Source organism: Poecilia mexicana, unplaced genomic scaffold (genome assembly GCF_051168715.1).
Source record: "Poecilia mexicana isolate PSO_F unplaced genomic scaffold, ASM5116871v1 scaffold_17, whole genome shotgun sequence".
In the NCBI taxonomy this organism is placed as follows: Eukaryota; Metazoa; Chordata; class Actinopteri; order Cyprinodontiformes; family Poeciliidae; genus Poecilia; species Poecilia mexicana.
The window spans coordinates 5,939,554-5,962,724 of record NW_028263386.1 but is presented as its reverse complement, the minus strand read 5'-3'; the positions used below and the strand labels follow the sequence as shown (position 1 = coordinate 5,962,724).

Here is a 23,171-nt window from a genome sequence, read left to right as displayed (position 1 = left end):
ATTTACATTTAAGATAAAAAAAATCCTTTGTATGTAAATGTTTTACCCAAATCTCAAATGACAGTTTCAGCTTTTTATACTATAAAAAAATCTCCTATTAAACCTTTTGCTAAATGCAACAATTAATCAATTAATGTACAAAACCTTCACTGAGAGAATGCTGTTGATTCATTTTTGACAATAAAACTTTTCTTGAAGAAAAATTGTAATTTAATGGTTAAATAAAAAATTTTGCAGAATGTGGCTTTTTCTTTTTATCTGATTGTTCAAATAGTTAACTAAGATAGTTGCACGCTAATAAGAACTGCTCGTCTGAGTGCTTTGTGCATTTTCTTTGTTGACTCATCATTTCTGCTCATCTGCCATGTTTGATGCTAAAAATGCAAACTCCATAAAACAGAATGCTTCAGCTGTCAGAGCTGCACCGATAGTCTGTTCCCCTTTATTCATTCATGACTCAGAAAAGTAGTTATGCGTCTGTTTTTTTTTTTTTGTTTGTTTTTTTTCCTCCATAATTTGTACGTTTTATAAATGTTGAAATTTCGATTCTTAAATATTGCATTTGTGTATTTGTCCAGCAGTGCTTCTTATATCGATTGAACTGGGATATTAAAGCAGTAGATGTAAATTTCTCTTTATACTTGTTGCTTTTCTGGTAAAGACGAGTAAAAACCTTTGAAATCTTTCATTGCAGCAGCAACTTAATCTATGAGAAACACTGTCTTTTACAGCATGAGAACCTCCAGATATAATTTAAAGAAATCTCTGCAGATTAATATAAATCCTGAAAAGTCACTGTTTTCTTTTAGCAAATGTCAACTGCATCGTTTTGCCTCTTGTTGATGCACTAATATAAAATATCCTGCAAATGGCGGCTCTTTAGCTGCTGAAATGAAAATGTAATCGGTGTATCTGTTGTGGCTGCAGAGTTTGAGGCTGCAGCCGTGATAACGCTGTGGGGAGTTTGTTGGGAAACGCAGTGCTTTGTCTGTAATGATGTGCAGGAGTGTCTTCTGTTGCTCAGTTCCAAGAATGTTGCAGAAAGAGTTGCTCGACAAAAGAAAAATACCAAACCCCTGGTCATGTATTCCTTCAGATTCAAGGGGGGATTTTTTATGTGTTGCTTTTGCAAATATTCCAACTGGTTTTTCTCTGCAAATGCATGAAGTTTGTGCAGCGAAATGTCTTGTAGAATGTCTTCTATTGAGCTTTGTTTTGCAGAAAATAGTCTGTGGCTGTTGACATCCACAGACTGAAACTGTTCACTTCATCTGAAGTGAACAGTTGTGTGTTCTTGTAAGACCTGAATGCAGCTTGTTTTACTGGTGGCAGTTGAGGTAAGAAAGGGACTCTTTCTGGATGGGAAGCTTGCTGTGAGAGAGACGTGGGACTGCTCCCTTCTTTGACATGATCAGACAAGATTGTGTCTGTGCTGAAGTTTGCTCTGTCACACACATGAATTAGGACACCCAACCCAACACGCCTGGCATTTCAAAGAGGAGCCCGTTTGTTTGAAACAGCGCCCCATTTAGACCATCTTGATCCATGTATTGAATTGTGGGCCAGATTTCAACCCGGTTTGCTGGACGCGTTCCTCCTTCTGCCTCACGCATGTCGCAGAACGCGAGTCTGGATCCACGGGGGGATTCAGAGGTTTCACTGGAGGTCAATGTCTCAACGATTCGTCCCTTTGCCTTGGTAACCTATTGGTGTGGTCAGCCACAGCCGATCCTGCTTTCTTTATCAGAGTCTCAAAGTGGAGAAAAATTAACCGTAAAGCGCAACTAAACCCCAAACCATCTTCTGTTTTGCAGATAAAATGGTAAATGTTTTTTTTTTTTTATGTTTCTGTAAAAATTGTGATATTTTTGTTTAGTTTAGTCATGTTAGTGCTGCCCTCTTTGAGTTGAATGTTTGCTGCTACGTGAATTTGAGAGTCTTGGTAACAATTATTTTAGTAATCAATTATCCTGTTGGTTATCCTGACGATTAATTGAGTAGTTTAATACAAACATTGGCACATTGTACTGATTTCATTCTTTTTATACAATATTAGAAATGTTTGGAAAAAAACAATTCAATTCTTTTTTTAAATTGGAAAATAAACATTTTATTGTCTGAATGCAATAACACAGCATTTCTTTGAATTTGGAGTTTGGAATTTACAGGTGTTTTTATCTTAAATGTTAAATATGCATGTGTTTTTGTACAATTTTGGATGAATTACTGCTCTGAAAATGTTTTTTCAGCAAATGGTGGGTCTGCATACCCTATTTAACTATTGATTCGTAAATTTGTTCAATAATCGATTCATCACGATTAATCCGATGAATCGTTTATTCACGGACCCGGGTCCTTTTGAAGGATGCAGACTCTGAATTCGGGCACAATTTGGGGGCGGAGTCATGCTTTCACAGGAAAGCTGGTTACACTTTAAACATGATGCAGACATGATGTCCAGGTATCAGCTGGGATTTACAAGCGTATGATGATTTACAGGTTGTGACTTTTTACCTTGTAGCTACTTATTTACAGTAGGTTAGTGCTTGTACCTTCCTTCTCTTAGTGCATTTCGTTCTCTTTTTTTATTGGCTGCAAATCCATTACAAGTGTTTAAAGGTACTTCTTTACCACCTGTATCATTTTTTTACTGCCACCAATAGAAACTGAAACTCCACCATAATAAAACCTTAGTTTCCCGGTTGCTTTGCAATAAGTGATCATGTACATTTGAAGCTGAATAAAAGACGAGTTGCTGTTACGTTTGGTGCACAGTTTGGGTAAATATCACTATAGCTGCTGTCCAAGCAGAAATGCCCCCAGCTTCCAACTCTTGATTTACATTTAAAGTGGCCATAGCTTCCAAGTCAACACGCTCTGCTTGTTTCCATTCACAAACCAACCGCAGAAGCTTTTCCTGCTGTGAAACAACCAGAAAACCCTGGAGGCGCTCGCTAGGATCCTGCCGGTACTTCAGTTTTAACATCCAGACCCTCGTGCGGATAATTTCCCAGATCTTTGATCACCTCTGAGCTACAGCACAATCAGTTTTATTTTTATCAGAATCATCTGCTGCGGACTCTGCCTTGTTTGTGTTTTCGGCTTGTTTTCCACCATTTGACACGCAGTCAAAGCTCAGCGACCAGCGAGGCTTTGGGAAAGCTGGCATGGAGAAAGAGACTCCATAAATACCCGTATCTTCAAAATCCAGACTAGACGGATTAAAAAGAAAACCACTTTGACTCCTGCCAGAGATTAGGACCGTTTGTGGCCCTGGTACAGCTGGCTCCCTATGAGCAGTCGAAGAGTTATTCTCATTCTGCATGTTTTGATTTGATCCACTGTATTTTTGGGAGAAAATGCTTCATAAATCAAGATTGTATCTCGTTCCAAACATGCACTATTTTTGCCATTTCAGCCCAATATACAGGCAGCATGCTCCTACAATATGCAGCTATTATAGGAGCATATTTGTAAAGCAAATGAATGCAGCTAAATTTAAAACTAACACGTGAAGTCACTTGCATGCCTTGCATGTGGGAAACGGCCTCAGCAACTCACTGACTGAGGCGCGTTTTGTGTTTTCCACTGGAGGAAGATGAGTGACATTGTGATTGTGCTTTGGGTGCAGAAAAGTTTCCTGCTTTCCATGTAAATCCACGTGTTTCACTGGAGCAGACAGTGTCCCGGCCCTGCAGTTTATCCTCTTACGTCACCGGAGTTACACTTGCAGAGGGTAAACGAGTGCAGATCGCACCGTAAGCATCCGCACTGCTGCTGTCAGAGTGCAAATCTAAACTAGACGTCTGGACTTGGTTAGAACATGTTCAACATCTCATAACAGTGTCCAGAATTTGCCTTTAATATTTGCAACCAGATGGGAATTCTCAATTAAATCTTCACAGGTGAGTCACATGAGACTTTAATAAGTCGGATTCATACCAGGGTTCCTTCTAATACTAGGGAAATTATCATATTTTTCTGTAACCAACACCCTCTAGCTCCTTTCCAGAACAAAAGGGAAGCGACTGATTAGCTGTCTCCACCTCCCAGAGCTTCTTCCTCTCTTCTGCCCACATTCATCTCTTCATCCCAGTTTCCTTTCCTCCCCCACCATGTCCTGGAGGAAGCCTTCCTCTCTTATGTTTACAGCTTTGAAGGCCTAAGTTTGTCTTCTTTTTTATAGTAGCTTGCATATCTGCCGCCTTACGAGGGCCTCCTCATGGTTTCCATTTAAAAATGATTGAGAAAGGAGAAACGGATCAGAGTTGTCACAAGAATGAATAGGCTGCAGGATAAGCAGCATCATAAGTAGTCCTGTTTCCACTTCCAGACGTTTCTCCATCCTCACTTTAACAAACGTCTGCCTCCCAGCTGCGTCTGTCATGCATCAGAGATGTTTTTGTTCCTGTCAGGAACAAGAACGAGTATTTTCTACTTAAAAGTCTGTTAAGTTCCCAAAGATGTCAACAGGTATGTCCACATCCCACAGTGAGGGCATACTTTCCTCAGTTATCTAAATAATAAAAGCTTGAGGTCATACTGCTGGGACTTGGTGTATCTGGACACTTTGAAGCTTAGTTTAGGAGGCAAACTGATTTTAAACTGAATCCAACATGTTTCAACCATTATTTTTCCTGCTGTACGATATTTGGGCCCGAGCAGCTAAGCGCTGCGAAGGCCTATTATTGTGCTGTAAATTATTATTCTTATTCTTCCGTAAAATAAATTGGCTTTTTGGGGGCTTTATCATATTCAAAAACTCACCAAACTTGGCGGGCGCATAGAGCCCGGTGAAAATTTACGTATTTTAAGGTACTCAGAAGAATCGCACAAGAAACGGCTCAAGGGCGCCACCTAGCAACTTTCAAAAGACCCTTTCCTATTCACTTACTTTATTGTAGAGACTTGTTTTTTTTGTATCCTGATCAGGTTGTTGTTGAAAATGAGAATTTGTTCTCAACTTATAAAGAATTTGGAGGTACTCCAAATTACAGTTCAACGTCTTGAGATCTCTTTACATGGAGAAATGTTCCCTGATTTCAAAACTTTGGCTGAAGTGGTGCTTCTAATTCTAGTGGTCGGTGCGACAGCAGATCGCTGATTCAGCTTCCAGATAAACATCAAAACCCTGAGACATTTGATTATGCATGATGGGATGTAGAAATGGCCATTTATTCTATCGTTTATCATTAATGGTGATCAATTACTTATCGTGACAATTTTGATTTATTGTCTTCACAATAAAATCTAAATAATTGTCAGTTTTGTTGGGATTATTTTTTACTTTTTCTCCACTGTTTCTTCAATAGGAGTTTCAATAAATATGTATTATTTAAATTATATAAAATGTAAATAAGTAAATGCAGTTACTGTGTTTTTCAGTGAAACAAGTTGGACTTTTTTATTTGCCTCTTGTCCAAGAGAAGTACATTACAAATGGTTTTCAAGAGCATTCTCTGAGTTTGTGGTTGGTGCGCCATGCAGTCGCAGCCATACAGTTACCTACATAATAAATGGTTCTTATCCTCATTTTTACAATGGTACCACAAAACACCAGGATAAAACTTTAAGTCTGTGATTAAATGGGTTTGCAGTTCAGGCCCATGTAGACCTGAATGCTACACAGATTAATTTAGCTTTGATAACTAAGATTTGACCACATTAAATGTTTCCTACAGAGCAGATGAGCCTGAAACTGATTCAGTTTAACTGAGTTATAATCCGGTTGTTCAGCTGCATGTAGTAAATTGTGGCTTTCTAAACATATGTTGAACTTGTTTGCCTTGAACCACTGTGCGCCCTCAGGGTGATGTAGCATGCAACCGTATCAGGTCGCCACAACAGCTGTAGGAAAGGCAGATGGCAGATATAGCCTATCTTTATAAACCTTTATAAACAGGGTACAGTAATAAGACTGTGTGGTTTTTCATTCTGGTTCCATCTTTTTCCCCCTTCTATCTTTGCTGAGGTCGTTGTTTTTATCATTTATGCTTCTTAACCTGTTCCAGTAAAACTGGGGCTCTTGCCTTTGATGAATTCACGGTGACATGATGAATCATAAGGAATGGGAAATTTATTCATTTCAGTCAATAAGTGACCTGTTACGACTTGTGTGAAGTGCTGGAGTTGAACAAATCTTCCTGCAATACATGATGTATTTGAACTTTTTTGGTTTAAGATTCCCGTCTGAAACAGCAAATGGTCACATGATGCCACCAGGCTGCAGAGTTTCTGACTCGGCAGAAATAATCCCATGCGCTGTGTCTCATGTTTGCCTTTTTACCAACTGTTCCTGCTACTTTCACCCCTCATACGTCTCCAAATCCCACTGATGACGTCGGACTTCGTAACTGGATCAGGCGCGGCTCGTACTTGGGTTGTTTTTAGCCAGATGACAGTTGGGACCGATTGTTTGCTGGATTGTTCGCCGGGGCCAAGTCGCTGGTCTTAATTCGAACCACCTCTCAGAAGCCTTTTATTAGCACAGGGATGAGAAGAATAATGGCCGAAGGTGTGTGCAGATTTGATATAAAACGTGTCTGAACCTGAAGGATTGAACCGTGTTTTAAGAAGGAATTACGTCTCTTATTGTATCATGAAATGTGATGGACAACAGATCCTGAAGGCTTAGGCCATTTTACCTCAAAACTTTGAACTATTGTTGGTGGGATTTATCCAGTCTGTCATATTCAATGCTCTCTTTCTTTTTGTACTGTCCTGGCTGGTAAAGTTTAATCCAATGTGATTTACAAAACATTTTGAAAACAAGTAAGGCAAGAGTATTTGCAATAAAAGAATAAATTTGCAAGAAAATTACATTTTGATCATTTTGAAATGTTAAAACGCTAATTTCAAACAAATGGACTGATGAAGTAATCCTCAGTCTCTATGGGAAAACTACAATAATGTGATGATTCAAAAGGAGCCAATTGTTTCTGCATATCTCAGCTTCTGGCTTCTCTGCTGAGCAGTAAAGATTAAATCTGGCCTGAGAAAAAAGCCTTGAGGAACTCCACATATGACCTTTGTTCAAATTTGTATTTGCCAAGTGACACAGAGGGGTCTCGTCTGCCAAAGGATTAATCCAAGATGCATTTAGCGGCAACCCGAGGTAGCGTCTTGGTAAACAACTGAATCCAAACTCCCTGTGTAACAAACGGTATTTAACTGATATAAGACAGTAAATGATGTGAAATCTCACAGAGGTTATCCTTAATAAATCCTTATTTTTATTGCCACAAAACAAAATGTTGTTCGTTTCTTTTAGCCTCCACTGGATTGCACCAAAACCAAACCTCACATTAACTGCTGTGTTTCCCACCTTTTGTTTGACATCATCTCTAGTTGACTAAAAAACATAAAGTAGGTAGTAGTTAACTTTGCCTGTTGGCTGATAAATGTTGCTATTTAGTTTGTCTTATAATAACAGCAACAGATCAAATTTGGTTGAATCCGATTATTTGGATATCGCTCCAAAATCTCTGCATAAGGTATTTCATCTTGAAAAGCTCAAATTATTTCTACTATCAGCTTTTTAACCTTTTTGCATCTCTGTAGCTTCAGACTCGGTCCTCTCCTCCATCTACCCACAAACGGCCCTCAGGATCTCAAACTTTGTTTTTTTTCTGCTCACTTTGCCCACTTCAGTCCCTGATTGGCTGAAACGAGAGCTTCATGGCGCGTGTGGTGGTGATGTCAGCTCGTCTCCATGGCGGTGGTTTCTGCATGTCGTTCAGAGGGACAAACTGGGGTGCTTTTTAAAAAACAAATGTTTAAAAGGCACCAAAGAAAACTCTTGCTGGATCGGCCTCTTTCTGTGCCAAGTTAGAGGCGACTTCATTATCAAGGACTTGGAGGCTTGAATGTGCGTTTGGGGACATGGGTTTGAACCGCAGAGTTTCTGAAAACGTTGATACAACAAAGCTCGACAGCAGTCGGTGTTTCCTGCGGCTTTGCCTGCAGCTTTGCCATCAGTGACGACATGATTGATTACATTTGGATCATTTTTATCCCACCCTCTCTACGAGCTCCGGCCGCCTCCTTGGCAAACGAGAAGCAATGAAAAATCAAACCTTTTCCATCAGCCTCAGTTACTTCCTGCCTTACAGGCTTCTTTCTGCAGAACTTTACAGAGACATTATTTCCCTTACAAGAAAGCATTTGTGAAAGAGATATGTAGTTTCTTCTTGTTTTTAATATGTAATCACTTTAAAAAATTCGTCTTCGGATGTTTAAACTTTGACAAAATGGTGTTAAGTGTCATTTTCAAAGTTATTAAAGGTCCTGACCAGCTTGACTTAAAAATACTTCACATTCGATTGCTTTGACATAAAATATATAAATTATTTAGTTTGATTTTGTTTATTTATAAACACACTATATATTTTCATTACTATTTTTAGAAATGTTTTTGTTGTAAGAAACTGTTTATATTAGTAAATTTAAGTACTTTTAAACTTTGCATTAATTGCATTACATAATGATAGTGGACTCATGGATCCATAAAACATTTAAAATGTCTGTGAAATGTAAAGACAAAACACCAAAGTGAATGAAAAGTGATCTCCAGGATTTACTGAAATATTTCTTCTCAAAAAAGTTACAAGTTCACAAACTCTCTGACCAAAGTAAACAAACTACAGATGCAACTCAAGTTTTTTGTTTTCATAGCTGATGATATGTACAAGTTTAGCAAGTTGTACCAGTTTGATGAGCTTTAGGTTTACAGGAAATGTCTTTGAGGCTTTAATTGGTTCTTTGATTTTGTGGGAAGTAGGTGGAAGAACCTCGTTACGGTAAAACTTCCACCTCTGGCAGACGGGATTTCCTGCTGCCACATTCTTCCAGAAACCATCCGACTGGAACAACGAGATCGTCTAATAGCAGTCAATCACGGCGACGTAGGGACCGACTCAGTCTGACCATGTTTGGCTTCTTTCATCCAGCAGGTGGAGATGGGGTTGACTTCGCCACATTTTTGGTTCTGAATTTCACAATGAAGGCTTTTAATTTGTAGAGGCTTGTGACATGAAGCACCCTGTGATCCCTCCCTGCCTGACAGCTTTACTTTGTCCAGCCTTTTGATCCGAGTCAGCTGCCTGCACCTGTTGCTGCATTTGTTTCCGTTTCATCAGTCCTGCACGTCCGGCATTCTTGTGCCGCCACTTCGACACCTTTGCATCTTAATAATCGAGCAGTTCAGGTCTTGGCGATGACGTGTTTTAGATCTTGGAGACGTTGGCTTCTGATTCCAAACATGAAATGCACAGTTACAGATAAAATTAGACTTCTGGAAGAATTTCAAAACGATAAATAAATCAGTAACAACTATAACAGTAAACACCCTCAAGACTCAGATGAGGTGCTAATTAACTACCAGATTCACATCTATTAAAACACGACCTATGACTGCAGGTTGCGCTAGCTTCAGCTTGCCGCTTTGGTATCAGGATAATTTCTCTCTCAGTTCAGGCTGTGTGGTTTCTTGTTGCCCCACCACAGTGTCTATAACCAGAGCTGCTCCTTGAAATCCGAGCCGCACTGTCACTGAAGTTAGAAACCAGGTTATTGTGTTGCAGCATGTGTCCCCTCCCTGGTTTCTCCTAAAAGTCTGACTCCACTGCATGCGTCCAACCAAACTACTGCGCAGAAGAAAGGAAAGCAACGGTTCTCACATGGGTGCACAATTATTCCTGATATATGAGGCTCGACTGTAAATGATGAGGTTTCTCTGGTGAAAAAACAATGTATACATAGCCTTTGATCTGCAACCTCAAACCTAAATGTTTTTTATTGTGGTTTTATGTACCAAACCAACTCAAATAAGCCTGTGATTGTGAAGTGGAAAGAGAACAATTTCTAAAAATCCAGCATAATTTACCCTCGGGATAAATCCAGTTGTTTGGTGAAGACATCAGAGGATTGTTTGACAACTCTGGTGAACAAGCAGCATCATGAAGAAGTCAGGAGGAACTTGTGCAGGAGAAAATCTACCAACTGATGGATATTCACCGAGCTGAATCCTCAGATGACTCTGCAGTCGTCGGGTGGATCAGAGTACATGAAGCTGCTTTGTGTCAATAATCTTATCCCGAAAGTGAGCAAAACACAGGAGATGACTGCAGATTTGAAGAGAACCGGGGGAAGGTTGAACACTATTTCCATCATGGGAGAAGAAGTGGAGAACTATAATACCTCTGTTCACCTGAACAACAGACGGTTTCAAAAATGTTCCTTGGATCGAGATGGATTTTACATGTCAAAAACCATCGAATAATCAAACATTACACCAATGAATCCTGGACAACAAGAAGGAACTACAGGCTCCAAGTGTTTTTGGTGTTGGCTGCTGAGAAGCCAGTCACTGATCTGTGACAGCCTATCCACCTGAAGAGGCTAAAAAGTCGCATACAGTTGAATATTATCTGCATAAAAGTGATGCAAGAAGTGTCATTAAAAGATGACATGATGGCAGCTAAAGGGAGGATGTAAAAACGAATAATGGACCCAGATCCGACCCTGCTGGAATCCCAAAGGTTTTATAAGTGATCTTAGATCTGAACTTGTTTGACGCAGCAGAAAACATCCAACTATAAAAATATGAAAATCAGTCAGTGTTAGAGCCAGATATGGCTGCAGCTAGCAATTATTCTAGTGATCAATTAATCTATTAGTCTGACAATCAGATAAAAAAAGGCACATTCTACAGATTTTTTATTCGACAGCTTAAACATTTTTGATGCAATATTTTAAACACTATAAGACGCCAGTAAGCAACTCTTAAGTTCTTTTTAAAAAAAAAAACATTTTATTGAATAAAATGCAATACCGTCACATTCCTTTAGTAATTCCTGCACTGAGTGAAGCCAAAACTGTTCTACTTGAGCAGTTTTGGCTAAAACATGCATACAGAAAACATGTTTTCATTTTAAATGTAAACTATGTATATTTTTTTGTACAGTTTTGGCTTAATTACTGCTCTGAATACATTATATTTTTCCACCAAAAAGTTTTTTTTTCAGTCTGTATACTGCAGTTAACGATGAATCTATAACTAAATTTGTTGATTATGTCAACAAACGATTAATCACGATTAATCGTTTCATTTCAATCTTTTTGACTGATTTGGACCTGGATTTGTGTTTCAGTTGTGGTTTGTTTTACTTCGAGGAATCGGTGGCTAAATGCTATGAAATGCGGCTGATTGGTTTCACTGAATTCTTGTTGGAACCAGTTTTGAGCGAAGCTGTAAGGAGTGACGTCACGCTGAGAGGATTCGGTGTCTCGTTGAACTGAAGGTGCCTGGCTCTGATGCCGCCGAGTCGCTCTGATTTCATCTCCACATTCCTGTCTCCTGTTGCGGTTCTATATTTAATAATTACAGGTTTGTTTGGTTTTTATGGAAATTAGAACGATGGGATCTCCCTCTTATTTTTTTTTTAACTCCTCCTGTGGTTTGCAGCAGCATCTTTGGGTGTATGAATAAAAAAACACATTTTACCTCATCATTTAGTCTATGAAACTGGTGAAACTGCCTCAGCCTTCACCTTCTGCTCAGTTTATTTTGCCGTAGTTAAAAGTGAGGCTTATTTGGAATTGTAAACATTTGGTGTTTTTATTTTCCCCTCGGTTTTGACTCCTGTTTTCCATGAGGTTTGAGAATCAGGAGAGATTTTGTAGACTCGTCTGAGTGTAATGTTAGATGAAGCTGTGCTACGAGTCTTACATTTTCCTCCCCGTTTCTAAGAGACTGACAATTTCAGTGAGTGAAATTCTTATTAAATATAAAAAGTAGTTGAGTTGACAATAATCTCTAATATTTTAGAGTATTTTTAAAGTACCTGTATTGTCAGGTTCAGCTGGTGATGAAAGATGTGGATTAAGCTGATTATTTGTTGCTGGGTTACCATTGAACCTACAACCCAGTGATTATGATATAAATTAGCCTTTCTGTAAGTTTTTATTTACATTTTTAAGATGCAACTAAAAGAGTGCAAGTAAAAATAGGTGAAGCTGAAAAGAAGCACTTATGTTTGTTTTTATCTTCTCAAAATTGATTTAATGCACTTTAAGAGGAAGCAATCTGGAAAAGGAGGATGGATTTTATCAAGTCACTTAATTTATTTATTCATATATTCTCCACTAAAGTTGTTTCAGATTTCTTCTGCTCAATCACAAAAAGACTTTAAAGTTTTGACTGGTTTATATTTATTTTTTTTCTAAATAGATTTTATGCTTTTTCAAAAGAAAGTTGGATATTAACTTCTGTAGTTTGGGCTTTGAATTATCCCAGTTTGCTTCAGCTCAATGGAGAGAATCACAGAAATAATTTTTATTTTTATTTTCGTTCCTCATGAGTTAATTCCTTCCCTGTCGAGTCGCTTTATAAAGATGACATTCTACAACGTATTTATGTTGCTTTCAGTTTCTGGTTTGCTGTGAGTAAACATGAAATCTAGCTGCTGTGAATTTGATTCATTTATTTATATTTTGGAACAAAGCAGAGTTGCAGAGCGGCTCGTCGTCGAGTAAAAACTAAAGCCAAAGGTGGATGACAGCAGAGGAGGTTAATGAGAAACATCAGTGAGTCTCGTTGTTTATCTGGTGTTGTATGGGGAAACATTCCCATTGATTTTTAGGACGTGTTGGTTAAACAGAAACCTGCGTGAAGGTCAGTTTGGTGACCTTCACACAGGAGGAAGTCATGAGGGTCTGTGTTGATCCTGATTGGTTTTTATTTTGAGTCTCTTACCCAAGAACTGATAGAAAGTGTTTAATTCTCATTGGATTCAGGCTTTGATATCTTTTTTTATTGATGTTGTTTCTGTGCTGCTGAACTCCATTATGAGTCAGTCTGATCAACTCAGTTCAGTTCAAAATCACTATTAATCCTAAAGGGAATTAAAATCTTGTAACTCATATTATCCAAGATTCTTCAAAGAGTTGAATTGAGTTTAAATGAAAGTAAAGATCCTCACATTCTTCCTTTTACAGTTTGAATCATGTTTGCCAGTTGCAATGTTTTCTTTTTTTCTTGAAAGCTGCACATGCATTGCATTACAGTTGAGCAGTAAAGTAGCACCTGCAAACCTTTTTCATCTCGTGGTTTAATGTCGACTGCACACTTTTGGGAAGGTTCGTCTGTAGCTAATGGACGTTTATGTAGCAGAGAAATAAAACCAGCATCTGAAGCTGAAATCTGCAGTCTGGAAGGAAGATTTTGAAAAAGATGCATCGTTTTGTAATCTGATGTTGCAAGATGAAGCATGAACTAATTATGACGGAACATAACTGGGAGATTTGCATGAACTGTAAGTAGCAATAAATCAGTTAATCAGATGATAAATTAAAACAAGCTCATTCCATTTGTATGATCTGTTTTTCTCTCTTTCTACTTGGAACTGGATGAAAAAAGTCTAGAGTTTTGGTCTCAGCTGGTTCTTTTGTTGAAGGACAGTTTTGTTTGAGAGACTTCATAATTCATTGTATTTGTTGTTTGCTTGTTTCATTTATTTTGGATATTTAAAATGTCCTCCAGCTCCAGTTCAGTGTTTCAGATTAAAAGTTCTTTGGGAATGATTGTATTGATAACTTCTGTTTACCATCCATCTAAACTTATCGTGACAGGCCGAACTGTGAGCCCCTGTACTGCAATAAAACTGGAATTAGAAAACAGTTTTGCCTTCTAAAGCAAAACCAAACCATGCAATAGCGATGTAAAAAAAAAAGTTGCATAACAGTTCAGCGATTAAAAGTTCCTTTTTTCGCTCTCCTGTGAAGGCCGTGTTGTTGCTCAGCCTCCCTGCAGACCGGCTTCGTCCTCCGTCTCGTTCTGTTCTCTCCGGCTGCTCCACAGACGGAAAGCTGAACTCGCGATGCTTCTGTGTGACTCTTCATTATTCATAAAGTTAATCAGGCTGCAGGCTCTTCTGCATTCTGCACAGGTTTCCATTTTAGCTTCATGTGTTTACATTCACTAACCCATCATGTGGATGTGAATCCCCCACGCTGAAACAAAAACCCTCTTGTTAAAAGTTTTAAAAGTTTAATGTCCTAAATAAAATGTCCTACCTGCCTCAGTTTAATGTCGACTTATAAACGGCATAATTTTGACTATTTCTAGAGTGTAATATGTTAACCTGTCAAGCTCTGGCCTGCTTGGATCAGATAAGAGTTTCTGTGAATGGCGACATTGTTCCTCGTTGCCATTAGGCTGTTTGTTCTTTGCCAGCGGTTTCTCTCCAGTTTCTGTGTCTGGGTCTTTCCTGCCTTCGCCTCGGTTTCTCGGCGAAATGGGGTTCAGCGTCGGGGAAGGTAGACTGGTTCAATACGAGGACAAAAGAGTGAGTGATAGCGCTGCGACCCGAGGACATTGACCCTGATCCAACACTCACAGTGGGAACAAGTTGGAGGAAATGAGTGGAAATGCACAACCACAGAGCGGGCTTGTCTGACCGGGATCGACTGTTTTAGTCTGACATGAAGATATTACTTCATCTGATGTTGAGTTTATAAAAATGGATTAGAAATATCAGGAGGTGAATTAAAAAAAGTAAATGTTTCCTTAGAGTTTTGACAAGTTGTTTGTGTTTTTCAGCTTTGTTTGAAACGTCCTTCCTTCTCCTTTCACTCCTGACTGACTGTAAAGCAGGTTGAGTTTCAGAGTCCTTGAATCCCGCTCTGGGGAGGAAAGTTTGGAAGATGGGCAGGAGAGATGTAGTTAGGATGCAAATTCACACATTATTTTTAAAAATTAACTTCATGCTAAAGCATTTGGAGGCTGTTTGCAGATTGTCAGGTTTTCTGCAGATTTCTCCCCATGCAGATTCTCTTTCTACACAAATCGGATTTACAGCCACTATCGCAAACATCCTGCTAACTTTTCAGACGTGAAACGTATTCCCTGCTTTGAAGTGACTTTGTTTCTGGCGCCTCAGTTGTTACACAGCAAACAAAGCACAGGCTTGTCTGCATGCACAAATCCAATCTGCTATTTTATTACAATATGAACGCCTGACATTTGCTGCACACGTCTTGTAACACTTTAATCACATTTTGCAATTTCAAATTCTTTTCACTGGCGTCATTATGGCTCTATGAAAGGATCTTTGGTTTTCTCTCAGTCTTGCTTTGACTAAGCCGTTCACATCGCAAGATCAGATAAGAGCTGATCTCGTGATTATTTTTTATGAGCCATACGTTTTTTTTTTTTTTTTTTTTATTATACAGAATTTGAAGCTGAAACTGTCAATTGAGAAATTCTGGGTAGATAATTTTTAAAGACATAAGTGTTTTCATCTTAAATGTGAAATGTACATATTTTCTGTACAGTTTTGGTTTGGTTGCAGCTCTGACTGTTGTTCTTTTAGAGTCTGTATACTCCAATTAACCTCTTACACCCTCAGGGGGTATAAATAAATTTAAATCTTAACATTTTGGGCAAAACCTTTATGCGGAATAGTTTTTGAAAGATCAAAGCCTCTTTTAGCGGATAATAAAAAATAAAAAAACATTTAAAGGCACGTGGAGCCTTTGTTTACAGAGCGAGCCGAGGTCCCGGCAGCTGGACCCACCGGTGGGTCTGTCGGGTTCTAGGGGCTAATGACTGCTGCATTACGAGATCAGCTGACAATTATTTCAATCGAGTCATCGTCACAATTGACCCTATTTTGTCAGTGGTGTGTGGAAGAAGCCTCCCCCAGGCTCTGTTAGTGTGAGATACTAACTCCACTTTCGGGTGAAAGCAGTGACTCCAAATAGTTTTGCCTGATGAAAGTCATCAACGTGGAACAGTTCAAGCCGTTTTCAGATCAATCTTTCTGTCTTGCATCAGTTTGTTTGGGTTTGATGTCCTCTGAATTTACAGATGGAAAAAGCAAATGCTTTTGCTCTCTGCTTGTAAAACATGAACATAAGACAGGTTTAAATTATAAAATAAATACATTGCTGCGTTGCCCCAGAAACCGCTGCAGGCATCCAAATCCTCCGGTTTAATTGCAGATGCCTGTTGCAGATAGTCAGGGTGATGTAAGCTCTTCCACAGGTTGTGTGTGGACACACACCATCAGCACGCTCTAGTGCCAATAAGCCTGCTGTGTGCTCCTAATCCACAGCTTATTAGTGCTGCCTGCGGTGAGGATGCGGCATCCATTGTCCCCGATGGTATCGGGTCGTGTTTTTTTAATCATCATGAGATGAGTGTCATGTTGTTTTACATCTCGTTGTCTTTAATTGTGTTCATCCCAGTTTCTCCTTCTGGTTGGGTTTAAACCAAATCCCTCCCTGCTCTAAAACCCTTAATCTACAATTACTTAATTATTCCCTCAGATCTTCTGTGTCCCCAGAGTCACTTTCCAGCTCCGTCTTTCTAAATGTGGAGGGAAGAAAGCTGCAGCAAAATGCATTTTTCAGGGGATGCATTTCACTGGGGAACGCGTTGAAACAGTGTCACGCTCAACTGCTTGAGTTAAAAGTAGATCAGATCTGCACTAAAGCTCCACTGATGCTTCACAACGTGCATGTAGCGAGTCAAAACTCCCCTGTGAAGATGCTGGGAAAGAGGAAATAAGTCAATATTTTATGGATAAAATATCCATAAAACATCCATATGTTGTACAGGTACAACCTCTTGCCTCAGGTTGTACAGCTACAACCTGAGACTTTTTAACCCATCATGGCAAACGATGGAGATTATAACAAAACAAAGCGATCTGCCAGGAACGGCTGCCGTCTGCAGGTTTCCACACAGTGCTCATGTTTCTGGGTCGTACTGACAGAACGCCGTCTCCCTGCTTTAAGGTAGCTCTTATAACAGATCAGGGAAAAGGTTTCGCTTTGGTGCAAACTGAGCCAAAACTTTGCTTGAATAGACTGAAAATTCAGCTGCATGTTTAAATAATGTAAAAAATTTGCTCAATCAGGTGCATTCATCAACAAACTTCCACCCATATTTGCCCACAAATAATAAATGTGTTTTGGCCCTTTGCTGAATAGCAGCAGATGGTATCGCAGGCAATAAGATTAAATGAAGTGGGAGTCGATTAAGACCCTATGTTGACCCCAACGAGCGAGGTCAGGCACTGACTCACTGACTGCCATCATGTCCTCCTTTATTCATGGATCAACTTCCACAGCTTCATGTTTGTGTCCCTTTTTGGATAAGAACTGATGTAATCTAGGTTTCCATTAGTCTGCAGTTATCATTCTGAATTGTGGGATGTTAAACGTTAGAGCAACACTTACAGATCAGATTAACTGACCAGCTTTTCAAAACTTGTGACATTTAAATAATATTTCACACACTGTCATGGGTGTTTTGGTCTGTATCAATATTCAAACTCCTTACGATGATGTCATTTTTGTCTTTATCATGGTGAACGACACCACAAGATATTCTGATTAGGTCTGTCACAATTTCTGGAATATAAATTGTCCCAGAAGTTGTTGCAATAAATGATGATCTTGTTGATCAGACAATTTTCAAGTAATATAACAACAAAGTAATGTAAGAACACATTCTCAAAGATCAGTAAACTTTAAATTCTAATGAATATTTAACACTGGAACTGGAAGACATTTTTAATATCCAAAATAAATAAACAGAACGACAAATAAACTAAATTGTGAAGAAAATTGTCCTTGATAAAAAGGTCTAGTTGAGACCAAAGACTTTTATCATTAAGATTTTGGTATGTAGAGAGAAAAGAAAAAAATTACAAATCATACAAATGGAGCTTGTTTTAGTTTATCATGCAACTAATTGATTTATTGCAACAGACCTATAAATAAGAGACCCTTTGCCTGTTGGGCAGAGCAAGTAAGAGAAAATTCTGTAAATAAAATAATAATTAGCTGCAGATTTAAACATTAGATCTCTATCTGCTGGTAGAAAGTTGAATTATCTGCTGTATAATGACATATTCAAGAGGAGAGACGTGACTTTAATGGCTGTTCTTTTGTAATAAAACTGAACTAAATCTAAATATTAAAATAGGATAGTCAGAACGGTGCATTTACTAGAAGTGCAACTTGTTGAGTTGAAACCCCAGAAATCGTAACATTTGGTGCAGTGGATGTAAAACCACAATGACCAGATGAGATTGTCAGATATGGATAGTTAGGTCAAAAGGACAGTTTCCAACAACAGTGGGAAAAGTTTCAGAAGCTCCACAAACAAGATGAAAGTATTTTTGGTAAAATTGGAGAAGCTTTTAATGTTAAAAATTTAGATCCTCTCTAAAGACCTGCAAGGGCAAAACACACTCTGTATGATCTTCTTAAGAGAATATCAGCACTTTCCCCTCATCTGTTTGGACTGGATTGCTTCTCGTAGCTTCACTTCTTTTCTTCTCCCTGTTGTTGGTTTTGTACTTCCTCTGAATTGTTCTGTTCACCCTCGTTTGCTGCCACCGGTGCCACTGATGCCCTCTCTGCCACCTCATCCTCCTCCGCCATTCTCAAAGCCCTTGCCCTCGCCTCCGCGTCTCTGTCCTCCAGCTCAGTGTTTTCACTGGAAGACGACGATGAGAACATTTCGTCAAACAGATCATCAATCAGGCCTGAAAGCTCCTGTAAAATGTCGTCGTCCTCGCTGCCCGAGCTCAGGTCTTCGTCTGGTGAAGTGGTCTCTAGAAACAGTTCAAGCACCTCTGAAACCAGGCTGTAAGTGACTTGTCGTTCTGCAGCTTCATTTGCGTGCTGTGGACAAAGATTCGGTACGACTTTATTACTTTCTGTTAATGTTGCATTAAAAACTAAGCCACCAGGTGAAGCTACAGTAAAGAATAATCTGTTTTTGGTAGGGGTGCACCGATAAATCAGCCTATGTTTTCCGAATTTTGGGAGTTCAGTGACCAGCCAGTACTTCCATGTGGATCTGCTCTTACCTGCCTCGACAAAAGTCTTAATGATCAAGTGCTGTCCTCTGCCGTGAGAGAGGTTTGACCGATACACCCACCCAACAGGTCTTGTCTGCATATTCACAGGTAACATTAACCCCTCCCACTGTTTCCAACTCAGAGACTTTCTTGGTGTAGACATGTTGCATCTGAAAATTTCGTCCAGGCGCACAACACTGGCAGGTGAAATGACGATTCCTTTGCTGGCTGCGCTGCTGCGGTCGAGCGATTCACGTAACAAAATGAAACCTGGAGATGTTGGTATAATTAATTTAGTGCAGTGCGCCACAGCAAACTGAAAAATAACACAGAAAAACCGTTTAAGAACAACTCAAAAACACTTTTGAGTACTTATTTTCTATTTGCTTTGTGTCGGCTACGATACGCACAGACGAGTTGCCATAGCAACAGACTGACATCAGCTCCACTAGTGTATCAGTGTTCGCTAACATTTCCCACACACAGAACAGAACATTCAGTCCGTTACAGTATCATGTTTTCAGGTGATCATGTTTCCTGCGATTTTTAGTAAGTGATCGTCTGAGAACAGCAGAGGTATTAAATAATTTAAACACGATACGATATCAGAGTCGGTGTGAGGGTCGCCCTTTTTTTTTTTTTTTTTTTTTTATAACTGAACCGAAACGCACCAAATTCCACAGCACATCTAAGTGCTAAGGTTTTCAAAGTCAAGCTAGCATAACTGGCCTACTTCTCCCACCCTCTCGTTTTTATTCTAATAAAACTTTTTCTGACCTTATTATCCATTTGTCGTAGTGTTGACAATAACAAAACACTGCGCCCCTTTTTCTTTTATACATCACACGGTACATTTAAGATTTACCATCATATGATGACAACTTGACAGCTAAAACCAAAGCTAGTCATCGTCAGTGATCAGCGATTTGCCCTACAGCAGGGAGCTGGGGGTGGGACTTCGCACACATGACATCAAGAACAATTTAGCTACTTTTCAGACAAAAAATATCAGTTTCTGCCTTTATCAGGCTTCTTGAAGATCAGTAATCTGCGATCGGCCATAAAACTGCAATCGGTGCACCCCTATTTTCTGCATTACCTCGTTGTCGATTATTTGGTTGTTTGTGTAAATGCCCTGGAATGAGGTGAGATTGTTGAAGAGGCTGTTGGGATCTTCCTCCTGGTCTTCAGGGTTCTGGTTCTGCTGAACCTCGTTGTCACTTTCACACGACTCCACGTCCGGGATCTGGTCCTCCAGAGACATTTCACTCTTTACGTTTACTCACAGCAGCGTAGCAGGTGTTAACAGACCCCTGAAAGTGGCCAGAATGGGTCACAAGTGTTGTTGCCACGTTTGTGCTGTGTTTACGGTGCTGGGAAACGGTGTTGTGCTTCAAATCAGGAGTTCTTCTTAAGGTCTGTTCTGCTGTTGGGTGTTGTGAGGTGTTTTGGTTTGAAAGGCCTGATGCAAAGACGGCTTCTATGAATGATTTAAATCCTAGACAGTGTAATGTTGTCATATCCAAAATTATTAAATATTATGGTTAGTCTAGAGCTAAAACGATTAATCAAATGCTTGTGATTAATCGATTTTTGAAATAATCAACTATTTTAGTAACGTATTAATCATGCCATAAATCAGGCCATTTGCTGGAAGAACGTCAGAGCGGTAATGACCAAAAAAATCCATAAATTTAACATTTCAGATAAAAAAATCGTCTTTATTAGTTAATATGTTCGACCCAGAACTTCTGACATGGCAGTTTTAGCTTCACCTGGTTCAGACTCTGTAAAATAAAAGTAATCCCGTCATACCCCTTTTAGTATCCAAGTACTAATCACTTAATCTTCACAAATAATCAACAGATTAAGACATTATTTGATAAGCTGCAGGTGCGTCCTTTGCTACAAATGACACACTCATTAAATTGTTTTTTCATTTTATGCAGTAAAATGTTTTTTATGCATAAAAAGTATTTGCTCATTTGCCTAATATTGTGATTTTTTTATTGTTGATTCTGTTGCATGACTGTGTTTATGATGTAAAGCACTTTGAAATGCCTTGCTGCTGAAATGTCCTATACAAATAAAATTTTACTTATTTTATGTAAAAAAAAATAAGCTCTTAAGTGGTTAAATAAAAATCCAACTAATTGATTAATCCATTACTAAAATAATCATTAGTTGCAATCCTACTGTAGGTTTGAAAGGTGTATGTGAACATTAAGCAGACCAGAGATCGCTCCAAAAGCAGAAAGTTGACTGTAGTGCAGTGCATTGTGGGTAAATACAACCAAAACAAATACATTAGCCTAGCGCTAGCGGGAGAAATGGCTTCTGGTAGACATTTCTACAAACGCTAAAATCTGATTCTGCTCCATCTTGGTTTACATTTTGTGAAGAAGGAAGTTGCGCTCAGCGTCTTTCTCGGAGGCTTACATGTAATTTCTTTCAGCGGTCCTTGCTGCAGCGCCCCCACAGGCGGGGAGGGGAACAGGTTGCTCAAAGGGTTTTGGTTTGTTTGACACAACAAACAAATCAAACCGACTCAATCAGGTGTGAAAACACTCGTAAAATAATTCAATCAGAGCTTAGTGATGGCCATTCAACAACCTTGAAGTTATCTTCAGGTCACTTTGTAACTCATAATTAGGGTAATGTTCCACTTATAGAAATCCCAGTTGTTCCAAAGCTTTAGCTTCTTGGCTGATGTCTTGAAATGCTGCATCAATATTTCCACATATTGTTCTTTCCTCATGATTAATACATTTAATATTCGTCTTATTTTGAGTCATATTTTGCTCCACTTTGATGTTTCCTGCTTCTGTTGCTGTTACATTTTCACTACAACACAAAACTATATTTTGTGTTATTGCAATGACTTGTTTTCAGTCTGCACTCATAAGCTATAATGACCTCACTATTGTATCCTGAATTCTCATTACTATACAGCAGACGGTACATTTCAATCGGACCTCGGCGCGCTGCGTGGTCTTTTCTTTTTGCACAGTGAGCTCTGCAGGCCGGCTTGTCTGCCTTAAATCAGAAACCGGGCTTCCCGCCGACTGTCCCAGCGCCTGCCTTTGGCCTCCTTCCAGGTCTGCTGTCGGACAGATGAGCGCTACAATAGGCGACGGCTGCTGTGATCCAGCTCCAGATCTGTCCCTCGTCGTTTAATGTCCCCCTCAGACGAGGGCTGTGTGTAAATCTCTATTAGCTACCAAATGGAACAGGCGAGAGTGAGATTGTGGGTATGTGACGTGTGTTATTTCCACGCTGACCCACGTCAGTAGAAACTCTGTTTTGTGGGTGTGACTCGTTTTTCCGCCTCTGTCAGGCTTTTTGACTTGTTTACTATGTGTCCTCTGTTTGCAGTTGGTCATGGGGAATTTGCTGTGAGCTATTTTTGCACGACGAGCTTGGCCTCGCAGAATGACACTCACACACACACACACACACACACACACACACACACACACACACACATGCATTTTTACTAGGGCTGAAACGATTCCTCGAATGATTCGAGTACCTCGATTACTAAAATTCCTCGAGGAAAATTTACCTGCCTCGAAGCTTCGTTAATTTATGTTTTATTAGTTAGCGCACCGTGTTCCGGCCGGGACTTCATTTGCGTTGCGCGGAGCTCTCACTTCCGCCTCTTTGTTGTTGACAAAAGCTAAGTCTCAGCGGCATAAAGTCCAATCTTCAAGATTGGCCCGTGGGGATTTTATGGATTGATGATAATGCCCGACTTTTTATCGTTTTTGGGGAACCAATAAGCATCCTTAAAATGACTGGGGGAATGCCTGGAGTACGGCAGCATTTCTCCTCCGGGGCTGCTGGTTGAAAGCGAACGGCGGGAAGAGCGCTGAGGTGAGCGGATAGACTGAACAGGGCGGGCGGCTGAGTAGCTGATGCTTACCGTGTAAATGTAGCTTTACCGACGAACCGCACAATAAATTTCATATCCCGGTCTGAAGAAACGGGTGGCGGAGCGCATCGTACATGGCTGGTAGATGAGTTTCTGAGTGTGACCAGTGAAGGTGTCGTAAATATCCCGTATTGCTTCCCCCCGTGTTCGTCCCCCGGTCTAACGGTTCGTCAGTCCGCTGGTCTATTTCCTCCCCCCCATCTTACGTTCGTTCATTCGCCCTCTCCTCCCACTCCAGGCGGCATTTCCCGTATTTTCAAACCCAAAGCGTGACAGGTTAGGTGGCAAGGTGAGCTTAATTAATCTATTAAACTCACTGAAGATGAATACATAAACTAAAAGCTGGATTGTAGACATTT

At 39.6% G+C, this 23,171-nt stretch overlaps 1 protein-coding gene across 6 annotated transcripts in view; it reads left to right on the top strand.

The window, feature by feature from the left end:
* Positions 1–23,171, top strand: part of LOC106929164 (partitioning defective 3 homolog) — a 254,421-nt gene that overhangs the window by 18,730 nt on the left and 212,520 nt on the right. The gene's annotated exons all lie outside the window — the stretch shown is intronic.